The following is a 14,851-nucleotide window of genomic DNA, read 5'->3' as shown; positions in this document are numbered from 1 at the left end:
AGGGCCGGCCCTGTGGCGCAGCGGGTAAGTGCCCACGTTCCGCTTGGCCGGCCCAGGCCTCACTGTTTCACATCACGGGTGCAGATCACATTAGCAGTGTTAGGAAATATAGATTTCATGGTACGGTGCGGACAGGGATCATAAACTAAGTAGCAATGGTGAGGTCACCTTATCAATACGCACCAGAAAAAGAACCGTGAGGCTTTTACAATCCAGGAACGCATCTGGTGCACTTCCCCAAAGGAAGAAGGAAGGAAAACATGGGACCTGCCAAGGTGGAATCGGCAGAGTGCTAGGAGATGACACGATCATTGCGCATCAGAGGACTGCCCCGGCAACTTCAACTTGGGAGGGAGTCCAGGACTTTCTCTGGGGAACGTCCACCCACTTGGCCATCTACATAAAATGTAAGAGGTAAAACCCAGGATAATCTTACAGGACAGAAACCAGTGTCTAGAGAGAATGTAGCAGGCCTTCCAAAGTGCGAGGAGCAAGACAGAAACCGACAAGAAACCGAGAAAAAGGAAAAGTATCCTACCAGGAAAGGGTGAGGAGTCGGACTGGCCTGAGATGGCTCTGAAACTCTGTGTGCACGCAGGTTGTCAGGACAACTTCGAATTTTGAGGTTCTTTATGACATCACGAGGATCATGTCCGCCAAGATGGCCGCACGGTTACAGACTGCGGATTGGCCTAGGCTAGGCTATTAAAGGGAGGGATACCCAGAAACAGCTTTGAGAAACAGAAAGCGGACACAGAAACTGGAAGACATAAAACAGACGCTGATTCGAGGGCTAAGAAAGGGATCCTGGGCAAGAAGCGAGAATAGAGGGACAAGCCCCGAGAGGAGAACGTTGTCATCTATTCAAGTCTATGGGGAGGCCATGCTGATTCAAGCTTGCAACTTGATTGGAAGCAAGAGGCCGGACTTGGGCCTTATCAGACCTACGTGGTCCTTCTGCCTTAAGCATAAGCCAAAGTCAAGAATGAGGTCTTGAGGACGTTGAAGAGAAGACTCGATGCCTCCTTTCCCAGGCCCCTGGCATTCTTTGCAGATCAGTCTCACTTTCCATAGCTCTGGCGTCACGGGGGCCCACTGGGTACATGCTAATGTGTCCCAAGAGATGTCTTGGAAGCCTTGAAGGAATGGAGCCCCGTCACGCTTGGGCTATGTCTCTTTGTTTGGAAGTGCTCTACAAGGGTGCTGAAAAGCACCCTTTTCCACAGGGCTTCGTTCCTTCGTGAAGGCTGCCCTCCCAGGCTAGTGTGCTCAGTTTGCCTCCATCGAAATTCTCTCCCCCTACCTCTTGCCGTAGAAGGATTATGGATTATGTGTTTTGACACCACATGTAAGGAAGAGGGCTGAAAATGAGAACATTACAATTCTGTTGCAAGAAAAAGAAACAGGCCAGGGCTGAGGATGTAAGGCAAACAAATGGCACAGCCCATAGAAATAAAGTAAGCCCGTATCTAGACGGCACCTGGGGGAACGTTCCAGGATCAGGGGTGAAGTTCGAAACTTCCCAAATCCGGAAGGGAGACAGAAAAATATCTTTCCTGGAGAGAGGAATTCATCAGATTCGTCTAATTTGTCTTGGAAACATTGTGTCCGTGAAGGGGGATGCCAGGACCACCTCGAGTTTGGAGTTTCTGACCTCAGGATGTCAAACCAACCCAGATGACCACGTGTTCCCAGTGCTTAGTTTGACCCAGGCTAGGGCAGCAAAGACTCCTTCAAGTGACCGGTGCAAATTCAAAGACAACAACCAAGAGTCACGAAAGCGCTCACACCTCGGCCTAGAGAACATGCGGTGATTCCAGAAATGCAAAATGAATCACTTGGAATGAAGGGGAACGGACTGATAAGCATGTCTAAGGGGGATAGCTGAGAAACACCGTGACGATTCTCCTATGGAAAAGAGACAAAGGTCCCAGAAAATGGAAGGCGAACAGAAATCACACCTGGACAATCCACAATGAAAGATGATGTCCGTCTTTAGACAGACTCTGCTGGAACGTTTGAAAGGCAGAGAAATCCACAAGCCAAAAGACGGCAGCGAAGGTCAAGGCTGGGCTAAGTGGGAAGGGGGAGTTATGAGACTGCTCCAAGCGGGCCAGGAAACCGTGTGTCCGTGAAGCTTGCCGGGACAGCAGAGACACGATTATGACCAATCCTCTGACATCACAGTGGACCAGAAAAACAACCTGGCCTCATCTACACAGTGCCAGAGTTGGGCTCAAGTAGCATATTCAAGTCCCATTGCCCTCAACTGCAGGTTGCCAATGGAACATGAAAGGGGCCGGCCGGTGGTGCAGCGGTGAGGTCCGCACCTTCTGGGTCGGTGGCCCGGGGTGGGCCGGGTGGACCCTCGGGTGAGCCTGCTCACCACTGCTTCAGGCATTCTGGGGCAGGCGTCCGAGGTAGTGTAGAGGCAGACGGGAAGGGACGTTAGACAGGGCCAGACTTCCACAGCAAATACAGGAGCATTGCCGGCAGATGTGAGCTCAGCGATGCACTTCTGCCAGAACAAAACCGATTCAAAGTTGCAAAGCATAGAGAAACTGAAGCTGAAAAGAAAAAGTGAAAAACTGCATGCCAGTGAGAAGGATGAGATCTCTATGAAGAAACTTAGCAAAACAGGTGAAAGCCATGGCAATGGAAAACTAACAAACGTTGGGGGAAAGAAATTCAAGAAGACACAAGGAGAAAGAAGGAGATTCCCGGATCTAGGAGTGGAAGCAGCAAAACACTGGAAACGTCCCTACCAGAGCAAGGAATCTCTGGATTCCATGCAATCCCAGTCAAAGTTGCAGCAATGTTTCCCACAGAGACAGAAGAGGGAATCCTAAAGTTTCTAGCCAGCAACAATAGACCCTGACTAGGCAAAGGAATCCTCAGGAAAACGAAAAAAGCAGGACGTGGCACACTTTCCGATTTCAACATATAGGACGAAGCACTAGGTACCGAGACGGCACAGTCTGGGCCCCAAAACAGGCACACAGACCCCTGCAACAGAATCGAGAACCCAGAGCCCAACTCAAACGTACATGGACAGCCCATTTTCGACCAGGGAGCCAAGAGGAGACAGCGGAGAAAGGAGAGTCTCTACCATAAACGGTGCTGGGAAGCCTGCACAGCCACCTGGAACACAACGACAGTACACCATGATGTTACACCTGGCACACACACCACCTGAAATGGATCAAAGCCTTGAATGGCAGACTTGAAACCGTGAACCTTGTAGCAGAAGACCTAGGCAGAGTGCTCTTTGCCATCTGTCTGAGCCGCCTGTTTGGAAGAAGCAAGTCCGACTGGGCCAGGGCAAGCAAGTCAACAAGAAACCAACGGGACCACGTCAAATGCGGACGCTTCTGCCCAGTGAAGGAAACCATCGACTGAATGCAAAGATAGCACGACGACTGGGGGAGGATGTTTGCAAACCCCACATCGGACAAGGGGTGAAAAGCCCAAGGATGCAATCAACTCGCACGTCCCCACAAGAAAAAAAAAAAAAAACAACAAGCCAATGAAAGCCTGGGCAGAAGATGGAAACAGAGATTTCTGCCAAGAAGATCGAAAGAGGGCCAACGGGTGCATGAACACTTGTTCACCGTCATTAAGTCTCAGGCCAATGCAAATGCAAACTGCAAGGGCACAGCAGCTCACTGTGGTCAGAATGGCTATAAGGAAGCAGACAGGAAGCCACAAGTGTCAGAGAGGAGGTGGAGAGAAGGGAAGCCTCCTGCACCGTTGGTGGGAGTGCAGACCGGTGCAGCCACTACGCCAAGCGGTGTGGAACTGCCTCAGAACTTGAAGAATCCATGTCCCATATGATCCAGCTATTCCTCTGCGGCGTGTTGATCCAAAGAACTCGGAAACACTCCTGCATAAAGACATGTGCACCGCTGAGTTCACCACAGCGTCGCTCCCACTACCCAAGACTTGGAAGCCTCCCTGGAGCCCAGCAAGGGACGAGTGCAGAAGGAAGATGGGCTATAGCCACGCAATGGCATACCAGTCAGCCGGAACCAAGGATGCAATCCAGCCATTTGTGACCACCAGAATGGCTGTGAGGGTTTTAGGGAAGTGAAACAAGCCCCAGGGAGCAAGGCAAGTACCGTAGGACCTCACTTAAGAGGAGGAGGAAAAGCAAGCGGTCAGGAACAGGTGGCACGGGACATTTGATTGGGGGTTCCCAGAGACAAAGCGGGGAGGTGTGAGAGGGTGAAACAGATGATGAGGCACAAGTGTGTGGTGAGGGCCTGCTATTAGGCTTACGCAGGGGAAGATGATGTAAGCTACACGGAAGTCTACATCGAGGAGGATGCAAATCGGAAAGATATAGGATGTTCTAATGCAGGGTTGCGGCAATAAATTCACCTAAAAGCAAAAAAAATCCAAAATGGCGTCCAGAATGACGGCATAAAGCTTTGGGGCTGAAAGAGATTAGAGAAGGTGAACTTCCAAGGCTGGAAAATCACCTCAAAATGCGTACTGATGCTACAGAAAGGTAGACCATTCCAAATAGATGAAGAGGAATACTACCCACAGAACATGCTGCCTGCTAAACCCATGCACCAAAGGAAAAGGTTACCGTCCAGGATGTTACTACTAATCACCTTCACGAATAATCCAAACAGGCCCACGTGTTCCCAAGCTCAGGCAAAAGGTTGGTCCAAAAGTCCAATTCAGGGCCGGCCCTGTGGCGCAGCGGGTAAGTGCCCACGTTCCGCTTGGCCGGCCCAGGCCTCACTGTTTCACATCACGGGTGCAGATCACATTAGCAGTGTTAGGAAATATAGATTTCATGGTACGGTGCGGACAGGGATCATAAACTAAGTAGCAATGGTGAGGTCACCTTATCAATACGCACCAGAAAAAGAACCGTGAGGCTTTTACAATCCAGGAACGCATCTGGTGCACTTCCCCAAAGGAAGCAGGAAGGAAAACATGGGACCTGCCAAGGTGGAATCGGCAGAGTGCTAGGAGATGACACGATCATTGCGCATCAGAGGACTGCCCCGGCAACTTCAACTTGGGAGGGAGTCCAGGACTTTCTCTGGGGAACGTCCACCCACTTGGCCATCTACATAAAATGTAAGAGGTAAAACCCAGGATAATCTTACAGGACAGAAACCAGTGTCTAGAGAGAATGTAGCAGGCCTTCCAAAGTGCGAGGAGCAAGACAGAAACCGACAAGAAACCGAGAAAAAGGAAAAGTATCCTACCAGGAAAGGGTGAGGAGTCGGACTGGCCTGAGATGGCTCTGAAACTCTGTGTGCACGCAGGTTGTCAGGACAACTTCGAATTTTGAGGTTGTTTATGACATCACGAGGATCATGTCCGCCAAGATGGCCGCACGGTTACAGACTGCGGATTGGCCTAGGCTAGGCTATTAAAGGGAGGGATACCCAGAAACAGCTTTGAGAAACAGAAAGCGGACACAGAAACTGGAAGACATAAAACAGACGCTGATTCGAGGGCTAAGAAAGGGATCCTGGGCAAGAAGCGAGAATAGAGGGACAAGCCCCGAGAGGAGAACGTTGTCATCTATTCAAGTCTATGGGGAGGCCATGCTGATTCAAGCTTGCAACTTGATTGGAAGCAAGAGGCCGGACTTGGGCCTTATCAGACCTACGTGGTCCTTCTGCCTTAAGCATAAGCCAAAGTCAAGAATGAGGTCTTGAGGACGTTGAAGAGAAGACTCGATGCCTCCTTTCCCAGGCCCCTGGCATTCTTTGCAGATCAGTCTCACTTTCCATAGCTCTGGCGTCACGGGGGCCCACTGGGTACATGCTAATGTGTCCCAAGAGATGTCTTGGAAGCCTTGAAGGAATGGAGCCCCGTCACGCTTGGGCTATGTCTCTTTGTTTGGAAGTGCTCTACAAGGGTGCTGAAAAGCACCCTTTTCCACAGGGCTTCGTTCCTTCGTGAGGGCTGCCCTCCCAGGCTAGTGTGCTCAGTTTGCCTCCATCGAAATTCTCTCCCCCTACCTCTTGCCGTAGAAGGATTATGGATTATGTGTTTTGACACCACATGTAAGGAAGAGGGCTGAAAATGAGAACATTACAATTCTGTTGCAAGAAAAAGAAACAGGCCAGGGCTGAGGATGTAAGGCAAACAAATGGCACAGCCCATAGAAATAAAGTAAGCCCGTATCTAGACGGCACCTGGGGGAACGTTCCAGGATCAGGGGTGAAGTTCGAAACTTCCCAAATCCGGAAGGGAGACAGAAAAATATCTTTCCTGGAGAGAGGAATTCATCAGATTCGTCTAATTTGTCTTGGAAACATTGTGTCCGTGAAGGGGGATGCCAGGACCACCTCGAGTTTGGAGTTTCTGACCTCAGGATGTCAAACCAACCCAGATGACCACGTGTTCCCAGTGCTTAGTTTGACCCAGGCTAGGGCAGCAAAGACTCCTTCAAGTGACCGGTGCAAATTCAAAGACAACAACCAAGAGTCACGAAAGCGCTCACACCTCGGCCTAGAGAACATGCGGTGATTCCAGAAATGCAAAATGAATCACTTGGAATGAAGGGGAACGGACTGATAAGCATGTCTAAGGGGGATAGCTGAGAAACACCGTGACGATTCTCCTATGGAAAAGAGACAAAGGTCCCAGAAAATGGAAGGCGAACAGAAATCACACCTGGACAATCCACAATGAAAGATGATGTCCGTCTTTAGACAGACTCTGCTGGAACGTTTGAAAGGCAGAGAAATCCACAAGCCAAAAGACGGCAGCGAAGGTCAAGGCTGGGCTAAGTGGGAAGGGGGAGTTATGAGACTGCTCCAAGCGGGCCAGGAAACCGTGTGTCCGTGAAGCTTGCCGGGACAGCAGAGACACGATTATGACCAATCCTCTGACATCGCAGTGGACCCGAAAAACAACCTGGCCTCATCTACACAGTGCCAGAGTTGGGCTCAAGTAGCATATTCAAGTCCCATTGCCCTCAACTGCAGGTTGCCAACGGAACATGAAAGGGGCCGGCCGGTGGTGCAGCGGTGAGGTCCGCACCTTCTGGGTCGGTGGCCCGGGGTGGGCCGGGTGGACCCTCGGGTGAGCCTGCTCACCACTGCTTCAGGCATTCTGGGGCAGGCGTCCGAGCTAGTGTAGAGGCAGACGGGAAGGGACGTTAGACAGGGCCAGACTTCCACAGCAAATACAGGAGCATTGCCAGCAGATGTGAGCTCAGCGATGCACTTCTGCCAGAACAAAACCGATTCAAAGTTGCAAAGCATAGAGAAACTGAAGCTGAAAAGAAAAAGTGAAAAACTGCATGCCAGTGAGAAGGATGAGATCTCTATGAAGAAACTTAGCAAAACAGGTGAAAGCCATGGCAATGGAAAACTAACAAACGTTGGGGGAAAGAAATTCAAGAAGACACAAGGAGAAAGAAGGAGATTCCCGGATCTAGGAGTGGAAGCAGCAACACACTGGAAACGTCCCTACCAGAGCAAGGAATCTCTGGATTCCATGCAATCCCAGTCAAAGTTGCAGCAATGTTTCCCACAGAGACAGAAGAGGGAATCCTAAAGTTTCTAGCCAGCAACAAGAGACCCTGACTAGGCAAAGGAATCCTCAGGAAAACGAAAAAAGCAGGACGTGGCACACTTTCCGATTTCAACATATAGGACGAAGCACTAGGTACCGAGACGGCACAGTCTGGGCCCCAAAACAGGCACACAGACCCCTGCAACAGAATCGAGAACCCAGAGCCCAACTCAAACGTACATGGACAGCCCATTTTCGACCAGGGAGCCAAGAGGAGACAGCGGAGAAAGGAGAGTCTCTACCATAAACGGTGCTGGGAAGCCTGCACAGCCACCTGGAACACAACGACAGTACACCATGATGTTACACCTGGCACACACACCACCTGAAATGGATCAAAGCCTTGAATGGCAGACTTGAAACCGTGAACCTTGTAGCAGAAGACCTAGGCAGAGTGCTCTTTGCCATCTGTCTGAGCCGCCTGTTTGGAAGAAGCAAGTCCGACTGGGCCAGGGCAACCAAGTCAACAAGAAACCAACGGGACCACGTCAAATGCGGACGCTTCTGCCCAGTGAAGGAAACCATCGACTGAATGCAAAGATAGCACGACGACTGGGGGAGGATGTTTGCAAACCCCACATCGGACAAGGGGTGAAAAGCCCAAGGATGCAATCAACTCGCACGGCCCCACAAGAAAAAAAAAAAAAACAACAAGCCAATGAAAGCCTGGGCAGAAGATGGAAACAGAGATTTCTGCCAAGAAGATCGAAAGAGGGCCAACGGGTGCATGAACACTTGTTCACCGTCATTAAGTCTCAGGCCAATGCAAATGCAAACTGCAAGGGCACAGCAGCTCACTGTGGTCAGAATGGCTATAAGGAAGCAGACAGGAAGCCACAAGTGTCAGAGAGGAGGTGGAGAGAAGGGAAGCCTCCTGCACCGTTGGTGGGAGTGCAGACCGGTGCAGCCACTACGCCAAGCGGTGTGGAACTGCCTCAGAACTTGAAGAATCCATGTCCCATATGATCCAGCTATTCCTCTGCGGCGTGTTGATCCAAAGAACTCGGAAACACTCCTGCATAAAGACATGTGCACCGCTGAGTTCACCACAGCGTCGCTCCCACTACCCAAGACTTGGAAGCCTCCCTGGAGCCCAGCAAGGGACGAGTGCAGAAGGAAGATGGGCTATAGCCACGCAATGGCATACCAGTCAGCCGGAACCAAGGATGCAATCCAGCCATTTGTGACCACCAGAATGGCTGTGAGGGTTTTAGGGAAGTGAAACAAGCCCCAGGGAGCAAGGCAAGTACCGTAGGACCTCACTTAAGAGGAGGAGGAAAAGCAAGCGGTCAGGAACAGGTGGCACGGGACATTTGATTGGGGGTTCCCAGAGACAAAGCGGGGAGGTGTGAGAGGGTGAAACAGATGATGAGGCACAAGTGTGTGGTGAGGGCCTGCTATTAGGCTTACGCAGGGGAAGATGATGTAAGCTACACGGAAGTCTACCTCGAGGAGGATGTAAATCGGAAAGATATAGGATGGTCTAATGCAGGGTTGCGGCAATAAATTCACCTAAAAGCAAAAAAAATCCAAAATGGCGTCCAGAATGACGGCATAAAGCTTTGGGGCTGAAAGAGATTAGAGAAGGTGAACTTCCAAGGCTGGAAAATCACCTCAAAATGCGTACTGATGCTACAGAAAGGTAGACCATTCCAAATAGATGAAGAGGAATACTACGCACAGAACATGCTGCCTGCTAAACCCATGCACCAACGGAAAAGGTTACCGTCCAGGATGTTACTACTAATCACCTTCACGAATAATCCAAACAGGCCCACGTGTTCCCAAGCTCAGGCAAAAGGTTGGTCCATAAGTCCAATTCAGGGCCGGCCCTGTGGCGCAGCGGGTAAGTGCCCACGTTCCACTTGGCCGGCCCAGGCCTCACTGTTTCACATCACGGGTGCAGATCACATTAGCAGTGTTAGGAAATATAGATTTCATGGTACGGTGCGGACAGGGATCATAAACTAAGTAGCAATGGTGAGGTCACCTTATCAATACGCACCAGAAAAAGAACCGTGAGGCTTTTACAATCCAGGAACGCATCTGGTGCACTTCCCCAAAGGAAGAAGGAAGGAAAACATGGGACCCGCCAAGGTGGAATCGGCAGAGTGCTAGGAGATGACACGATCATTGCGCATCAGAGGACTGCCCCGGCAACTTCAACTTGGGAGGGAGTCCAGGACTTTCTCTGGGGAACGTCCACCCACTTGGCCATCTACATAAAATGTAAGAGGTAAAACCCAGGATAATCTTACAGGACAGAAACCAGTGTCTAGAGAGAATGTAGCAGGCCTTCCAAAGTGCGAGGAGCAAGACAGAAACCGACAAGAAACCGAGAAAAAGGAAAAGTATCCTACCAGGAAAGGGTGAGGAGTCGGACTGGCCTGAGATGGCTCTGAAACTCTGTGTGCACGCAGGTTGTCAGGACAACTTCGAATTTTGAGGTTGTTTATGACATCACGAGGATCATGTCCGCCAAGATGGCCGCACGGTTACAGACTGCGGATTGGCCTAGGCTAGGCTATTAAAGGGAGGGATACCCAGAAACAGCTTTGAGAAACAGAAAGCGGACACAGAAACTGGAAGACATAAAACAGACGCTGATTCGAGGGCTAAGAAAGGGATCCTGGGCAAGAAGCGAGAATAGAGGGACAAGCCCCGAGAGGAGAACGTTGTCATCTATTCAAGTCTATGGGGAGGCCATGCTGATTCAAGCTTGCAACTTGATTGGAAGCAAGAGGCCGGACTTGGGCCTTATCAGACCTACGTGGTCCTTCTGCCTTAAGCATAAGCCAAAGTCAAGAATGAGGTCTTGAGGACGTTGAAGAGAAGACTCGATGCCTCCTTTCCCAGGCCCCTGGCATTCTTTGCAGATCAGTCTCACTTTCCATAGCTCTGGCGTCACGGGGGCCCACTGGGTACATGCTAATGTGTCCCAAGAGATGTCTTGGAAGCCTTGAAGGAATGGAGCCCCGTCACGCTTGGGCTATGTCTCTTTGTTTGGAAGTGCTCTACAAGGGTGCTGAAAAGCACCCTTTTCCACAGGGCTTCGTTCCTTCGTGAGGGCTGCCCTCCCAGGCTAGTGTGCTCAGTTTGCCTCCATCGAAATTCTCTCCCCCTACCTCTTGCCGTAGAAGGATTATGGATTATGTGTTTTGACACCACATGTAAGGAAGTGGGCTGAAAATGAGAACATTACAATTCTGTTGCAAGAAAAAGAAACAGGCCAGGGCTGAGGATGTAAGGCAAACAAATGGCACAGCCCATAGAAATAAAGTAAGCCCGTATCTAGACGGCACCTGGGGGAACGTTCCAGGATCAGGGGTGAAGTTCGAAACTTCCCAAATCCGGAAAGGAGACAGAAAAATATCTTTCCTGGAGAGAGGGATTCATCAGATTCGTCTAATTTGTCTTGGAAACATTGTGTCCGTGAAGGGGGATGCCAGGACCACCTCGAGTTTGGAGTTTCTGACCTCAGGATGTCAAACCAACCCAGATGACCACGTGTTCCCAGTGCTTAGTTTGACCCAGGCTAGGGCAGCAAAGACTCCTTCAAGTGACCGGTGCAAATTCAAAGACAACAACCAAGAGTCACGAAAGCGCTCACACCTCGGCCTAGAGAACATACGGTGATTCCAGAAATGCAAAATGAATCACTTGGAATGAAGGGGAACGGACTGATAAGCATGTCTAAGGGGGATAGCTGAGAAATACCGTGACGATTCTCCTATGGAAAAGAGACAAAGGTCCCAGAAAATGGAAGGCGAACAGAAATCACACCTGGACAATCCACAATGAAAGATGATGTCCGTCTTTAGACAGACTCTGCTGGAACGTTTGAAAGGCAGAGAAATCCACAAGCCAAAAGACGGCAGCGAAGGTCAAGGCTGGGCTAAGTGGGAAGGGGGAGTTATGAGACTGCTCCAAGCGGGCCAGGAAACCGTGTGTCCGTGAAGCTTGCCGGGACAGCAGAGACACGATTATGACCAATCCTCTGACATCGCAGTGGACCCGAAAAACAACCTGGCCTCATCTACACAGTGCCAGAGTTGGGCTCAAGTAGCATATTCAAGTCCCATTGCCCTCAACTGCAGGTTGCCAACGGAACATGAAAGGGGCCGGCCGGTGGTGCAGCGGTGAGGTCCGCACCTTCTGGGTCGGTGGCCCGGGGTGGGCCGGGTGGACCCTCGGGTGAGCCTGCTCACCACTGCTTCAGGCATTCTGGGGCAGGCGTCCGAGGTAGTGTAGAGGCAGACGGGAAGGGACGTTAGACAGGGCCAGACTTCCACAGCAAATACAGGAGCATTGCCGGCAGATGTGAGCTCAGCGATGCACTTCTGCCAGAACAAAACCGATTCAAAGTTGCAAAGCATAGAGAAACTGAAGCTGAAAAGAAAAAGTGAAAAACTGCATGCCAGTGAGAAGGATGAGATCTCTATGAAGAAACTTAGCAAAACAGGTGAAAGCCATGGCAATGGAAAACTAACAAACGTTGGGGGAAAGAAATTCAAGAAGACACAAGGAGAAAGAAGGAGATTCCCGGATCTAGGAGTGGAAGCAGCAACACACTGGAAACGTCCCTACCAGAGCAAGGAATCTCTGGATTCCATGCAATCCCAGTCAAAGTTGCAGCAATGTTTCCCACAGAGACAGAAGAGGGAATCCTAAAGTTTCTAGCCAGCAACAAGAGACCCTGACTAGGCAAAGGAATCCTCAGGAAAACGAAAAAAGCAGGACGTGGCACACTTTCCGATTTCAACATATAGGACGAAGCACTAGGTACCGAGACGGCACAGTCTGGGCCCCAAAACAGGCACACAGACCCCTGCAACAGAATCGAGAACCCAGAGCCCAACTCAAACGTACATGGACAGCCCATTTTCGACCAGGGAGCCAAGAGGAGACAGCGGAGAAAGGAGAGTCTCTACCATAAACGGTGCTGGGAAGCCTGCACAGCCACCTGGAACACAACGACAGTACACCATGATGTTACACCTGGCACACACACCACCTGAAATGGATCAAAGCCTTGAATGGCAGACTTGAAACCGTGAACCTTGTAGCAGAAGACCTAGGCAGAGTGCTCTTTGCCATCTGTCTGAGCCGCCTGTTTGGAAGAAGCAAGTCCGACTGGGCCAGGGCAAGCAAGTCAACAAGAAACCAACGGGACCACGTCAAATGCGGACGCTTCTGCCCAGTGAAGGAAACCATCGACTGAATGCAAAGATAGCACGACGACTGGGGGAGGATGTTTGCAAACCCCACATCGGACAAGGGGTGAAAAGCCCAAGGATGCAATCAACTCGCACGTCCCCACAAGAAAAAAAAAAAAAAACAACAAGCCAATGAAAGCCTGGGCAGAAGATGGAAACAGAGATTTCTGCCAAGAAGATCGAAAGAGGGCCAACGGGTGCATGAACACTTGTTCACCGTCATTAAGTCTCAGGCCAATGCAAATGCAAACTGCAAGGGCACAGCAGCTCACTGTGGTCAGAATGGCTATAAGGAAGCAGACAGGAAGCCACAAGTGTCAGAGAGGAGGTGGAGAGAAGGGAAGCCTCCTGCACCGTTGGTGGGAGTGCAGACCGGTGCAGCCACTACGCCAAGCGGTGTGGAACTGCCTCAGAACTTGAAGAATCCATGTCCCATATGATCCAGCTATTCCTCTGCGGCGTGTTGATCCAAAGAACTCGGAAACACTCCTGCATAAAGACATGTGCACCGCTGAGTTCACCACAGCGTCGCTCCCACTACCCAAGACTTGGAAGCCTCCCTGGAGCCCAGCAAGGGACGAGTGCAGAAGGAAGATGGGCTATAGCCACGCAATGGCATACCAGTCAGCCGGAACCAAGGATGCAATCCAGCCATTTGTGACCACCAGAATGGCTGTGAGGGTTTTAGGGAAGTGAAACAAGCCCCAGGGAGCAAGGCAAGTACCGTAGGACCTCACTTAAGAGGAGGAGGAAAAGCAAGCGGTCAGGAACAGGTGGCACGGGACATTTGATTGGGGGTTCCCAGAGACAAAGCGGGGAGGTGTGAGAGGGTGAAACAGATGATGAGGCACAAGTGTGTGGTGAGGGCCTGCTATTAGGCTTACGCAGGGGAAGATGATGTAAGCTACACGGAAGTCTACCTCGAGGAGGATGCAAATCGGAAAGATATAGGATGGTCTAATGCAGGGTTGCGGCAATAAATTCACCTAAAAGCAAAAAAAATCCAAAATGGCGTCCAGAATGACGGCATAAAGCTTTGGGGCTGAAAGAGATTAGAGAAGGTGAACTTCCAAGGCTGGAAAATCACCTCAAAATGCGTACTGATGCTACAGAAAGGTAGACCATTCCAAATAGATGAAGAGGAATACTACGCACAGAACATGCTGCCTGCTAAACCCATGCACCAACGGAAAAGGTTACCGTCCAGGATGTTACTACTAATCACCTTCACGAATAATCCAAACAGGCCCACGTGTTCCCAAGCTCAGGCAAAAGGTTGGTCCAAAAGTCCAATTCAGGGCCGGCCCTGTGGCGCAGCGGGTAAGTGCCCACGTTCCGCTTGGCCGGCCCAGGCCTCACTGTTTCACATCACGGGTGCAGATCACATTAGCAGTGTTAGGAAATATAGATTTCATGGTACGGTGCGGACAGGGATCATAAACTAAGTAGCAATGGTGAGGTCACCTTATCAATACGCACCAGAAAAAGAACCGTGAGGCTTTTACAATCCAGGAACGCATCTGGTGCACTTCCCCAAAGGAAGAAGGAAGGAAAACATGGGACCTGCCAAGGTGGAATCGGCAGAGTGCTAGGAGATGACACGATCATTGCGCATCAGAGGACTGCCCCGGCAACTTCAACTTGGGAGGGAGTCCAGGACTTTCTCTGGGGAACGTCCACCCACTTGGCCATCTACATAAAATGTAAGAGGTAAAACCCAGGATAATCTTACAGGACAGAAACCAGTGTCTAGAGAGAATGTAGCAGGCCTTCCAAAGTGCGAGGAGCAAGACAGAAACCGACAAGAAACCGAGAAAAAGGAAAAGTATCCTACCAGGAAAGGGTGAGGAGTCGGACTGGCCTGAGATGGCTCTGAAACTCTGTGTGCACGCAGGTTGTCAGGACAACTTCGAATTTTGAGGTTCTTTATGACATCACGAGGATCATGTCCGCCAAGATGGCCGCACGGTTACAGACTGCGGATTGGCCTAGGCTAGGCTATTAAAGGGAGGGATACCCAGAAACAGCTTTGAGAAACAGAAAGCGGACACAGAAACTGGAAGACATAAAACAGACGC

Source organism: Equus asinus, chromosome 21 (genome assembly GCF_041296235.1).
Source record: "Equus asinus isolate D_3611 breed Donkey chromosome 21, EquAss-T2T_v2, whole genome shotgun sequence".
Classification (NCBI taxonomy): domain Eukaryota; kingdom Metazoa; phylum Chordata; class Mammalia; order Perissodactyla; family Equidae; genus Equus; species Equus asinus.
This window is presented reverse-complemented; position numbering follows the sequence as displayed.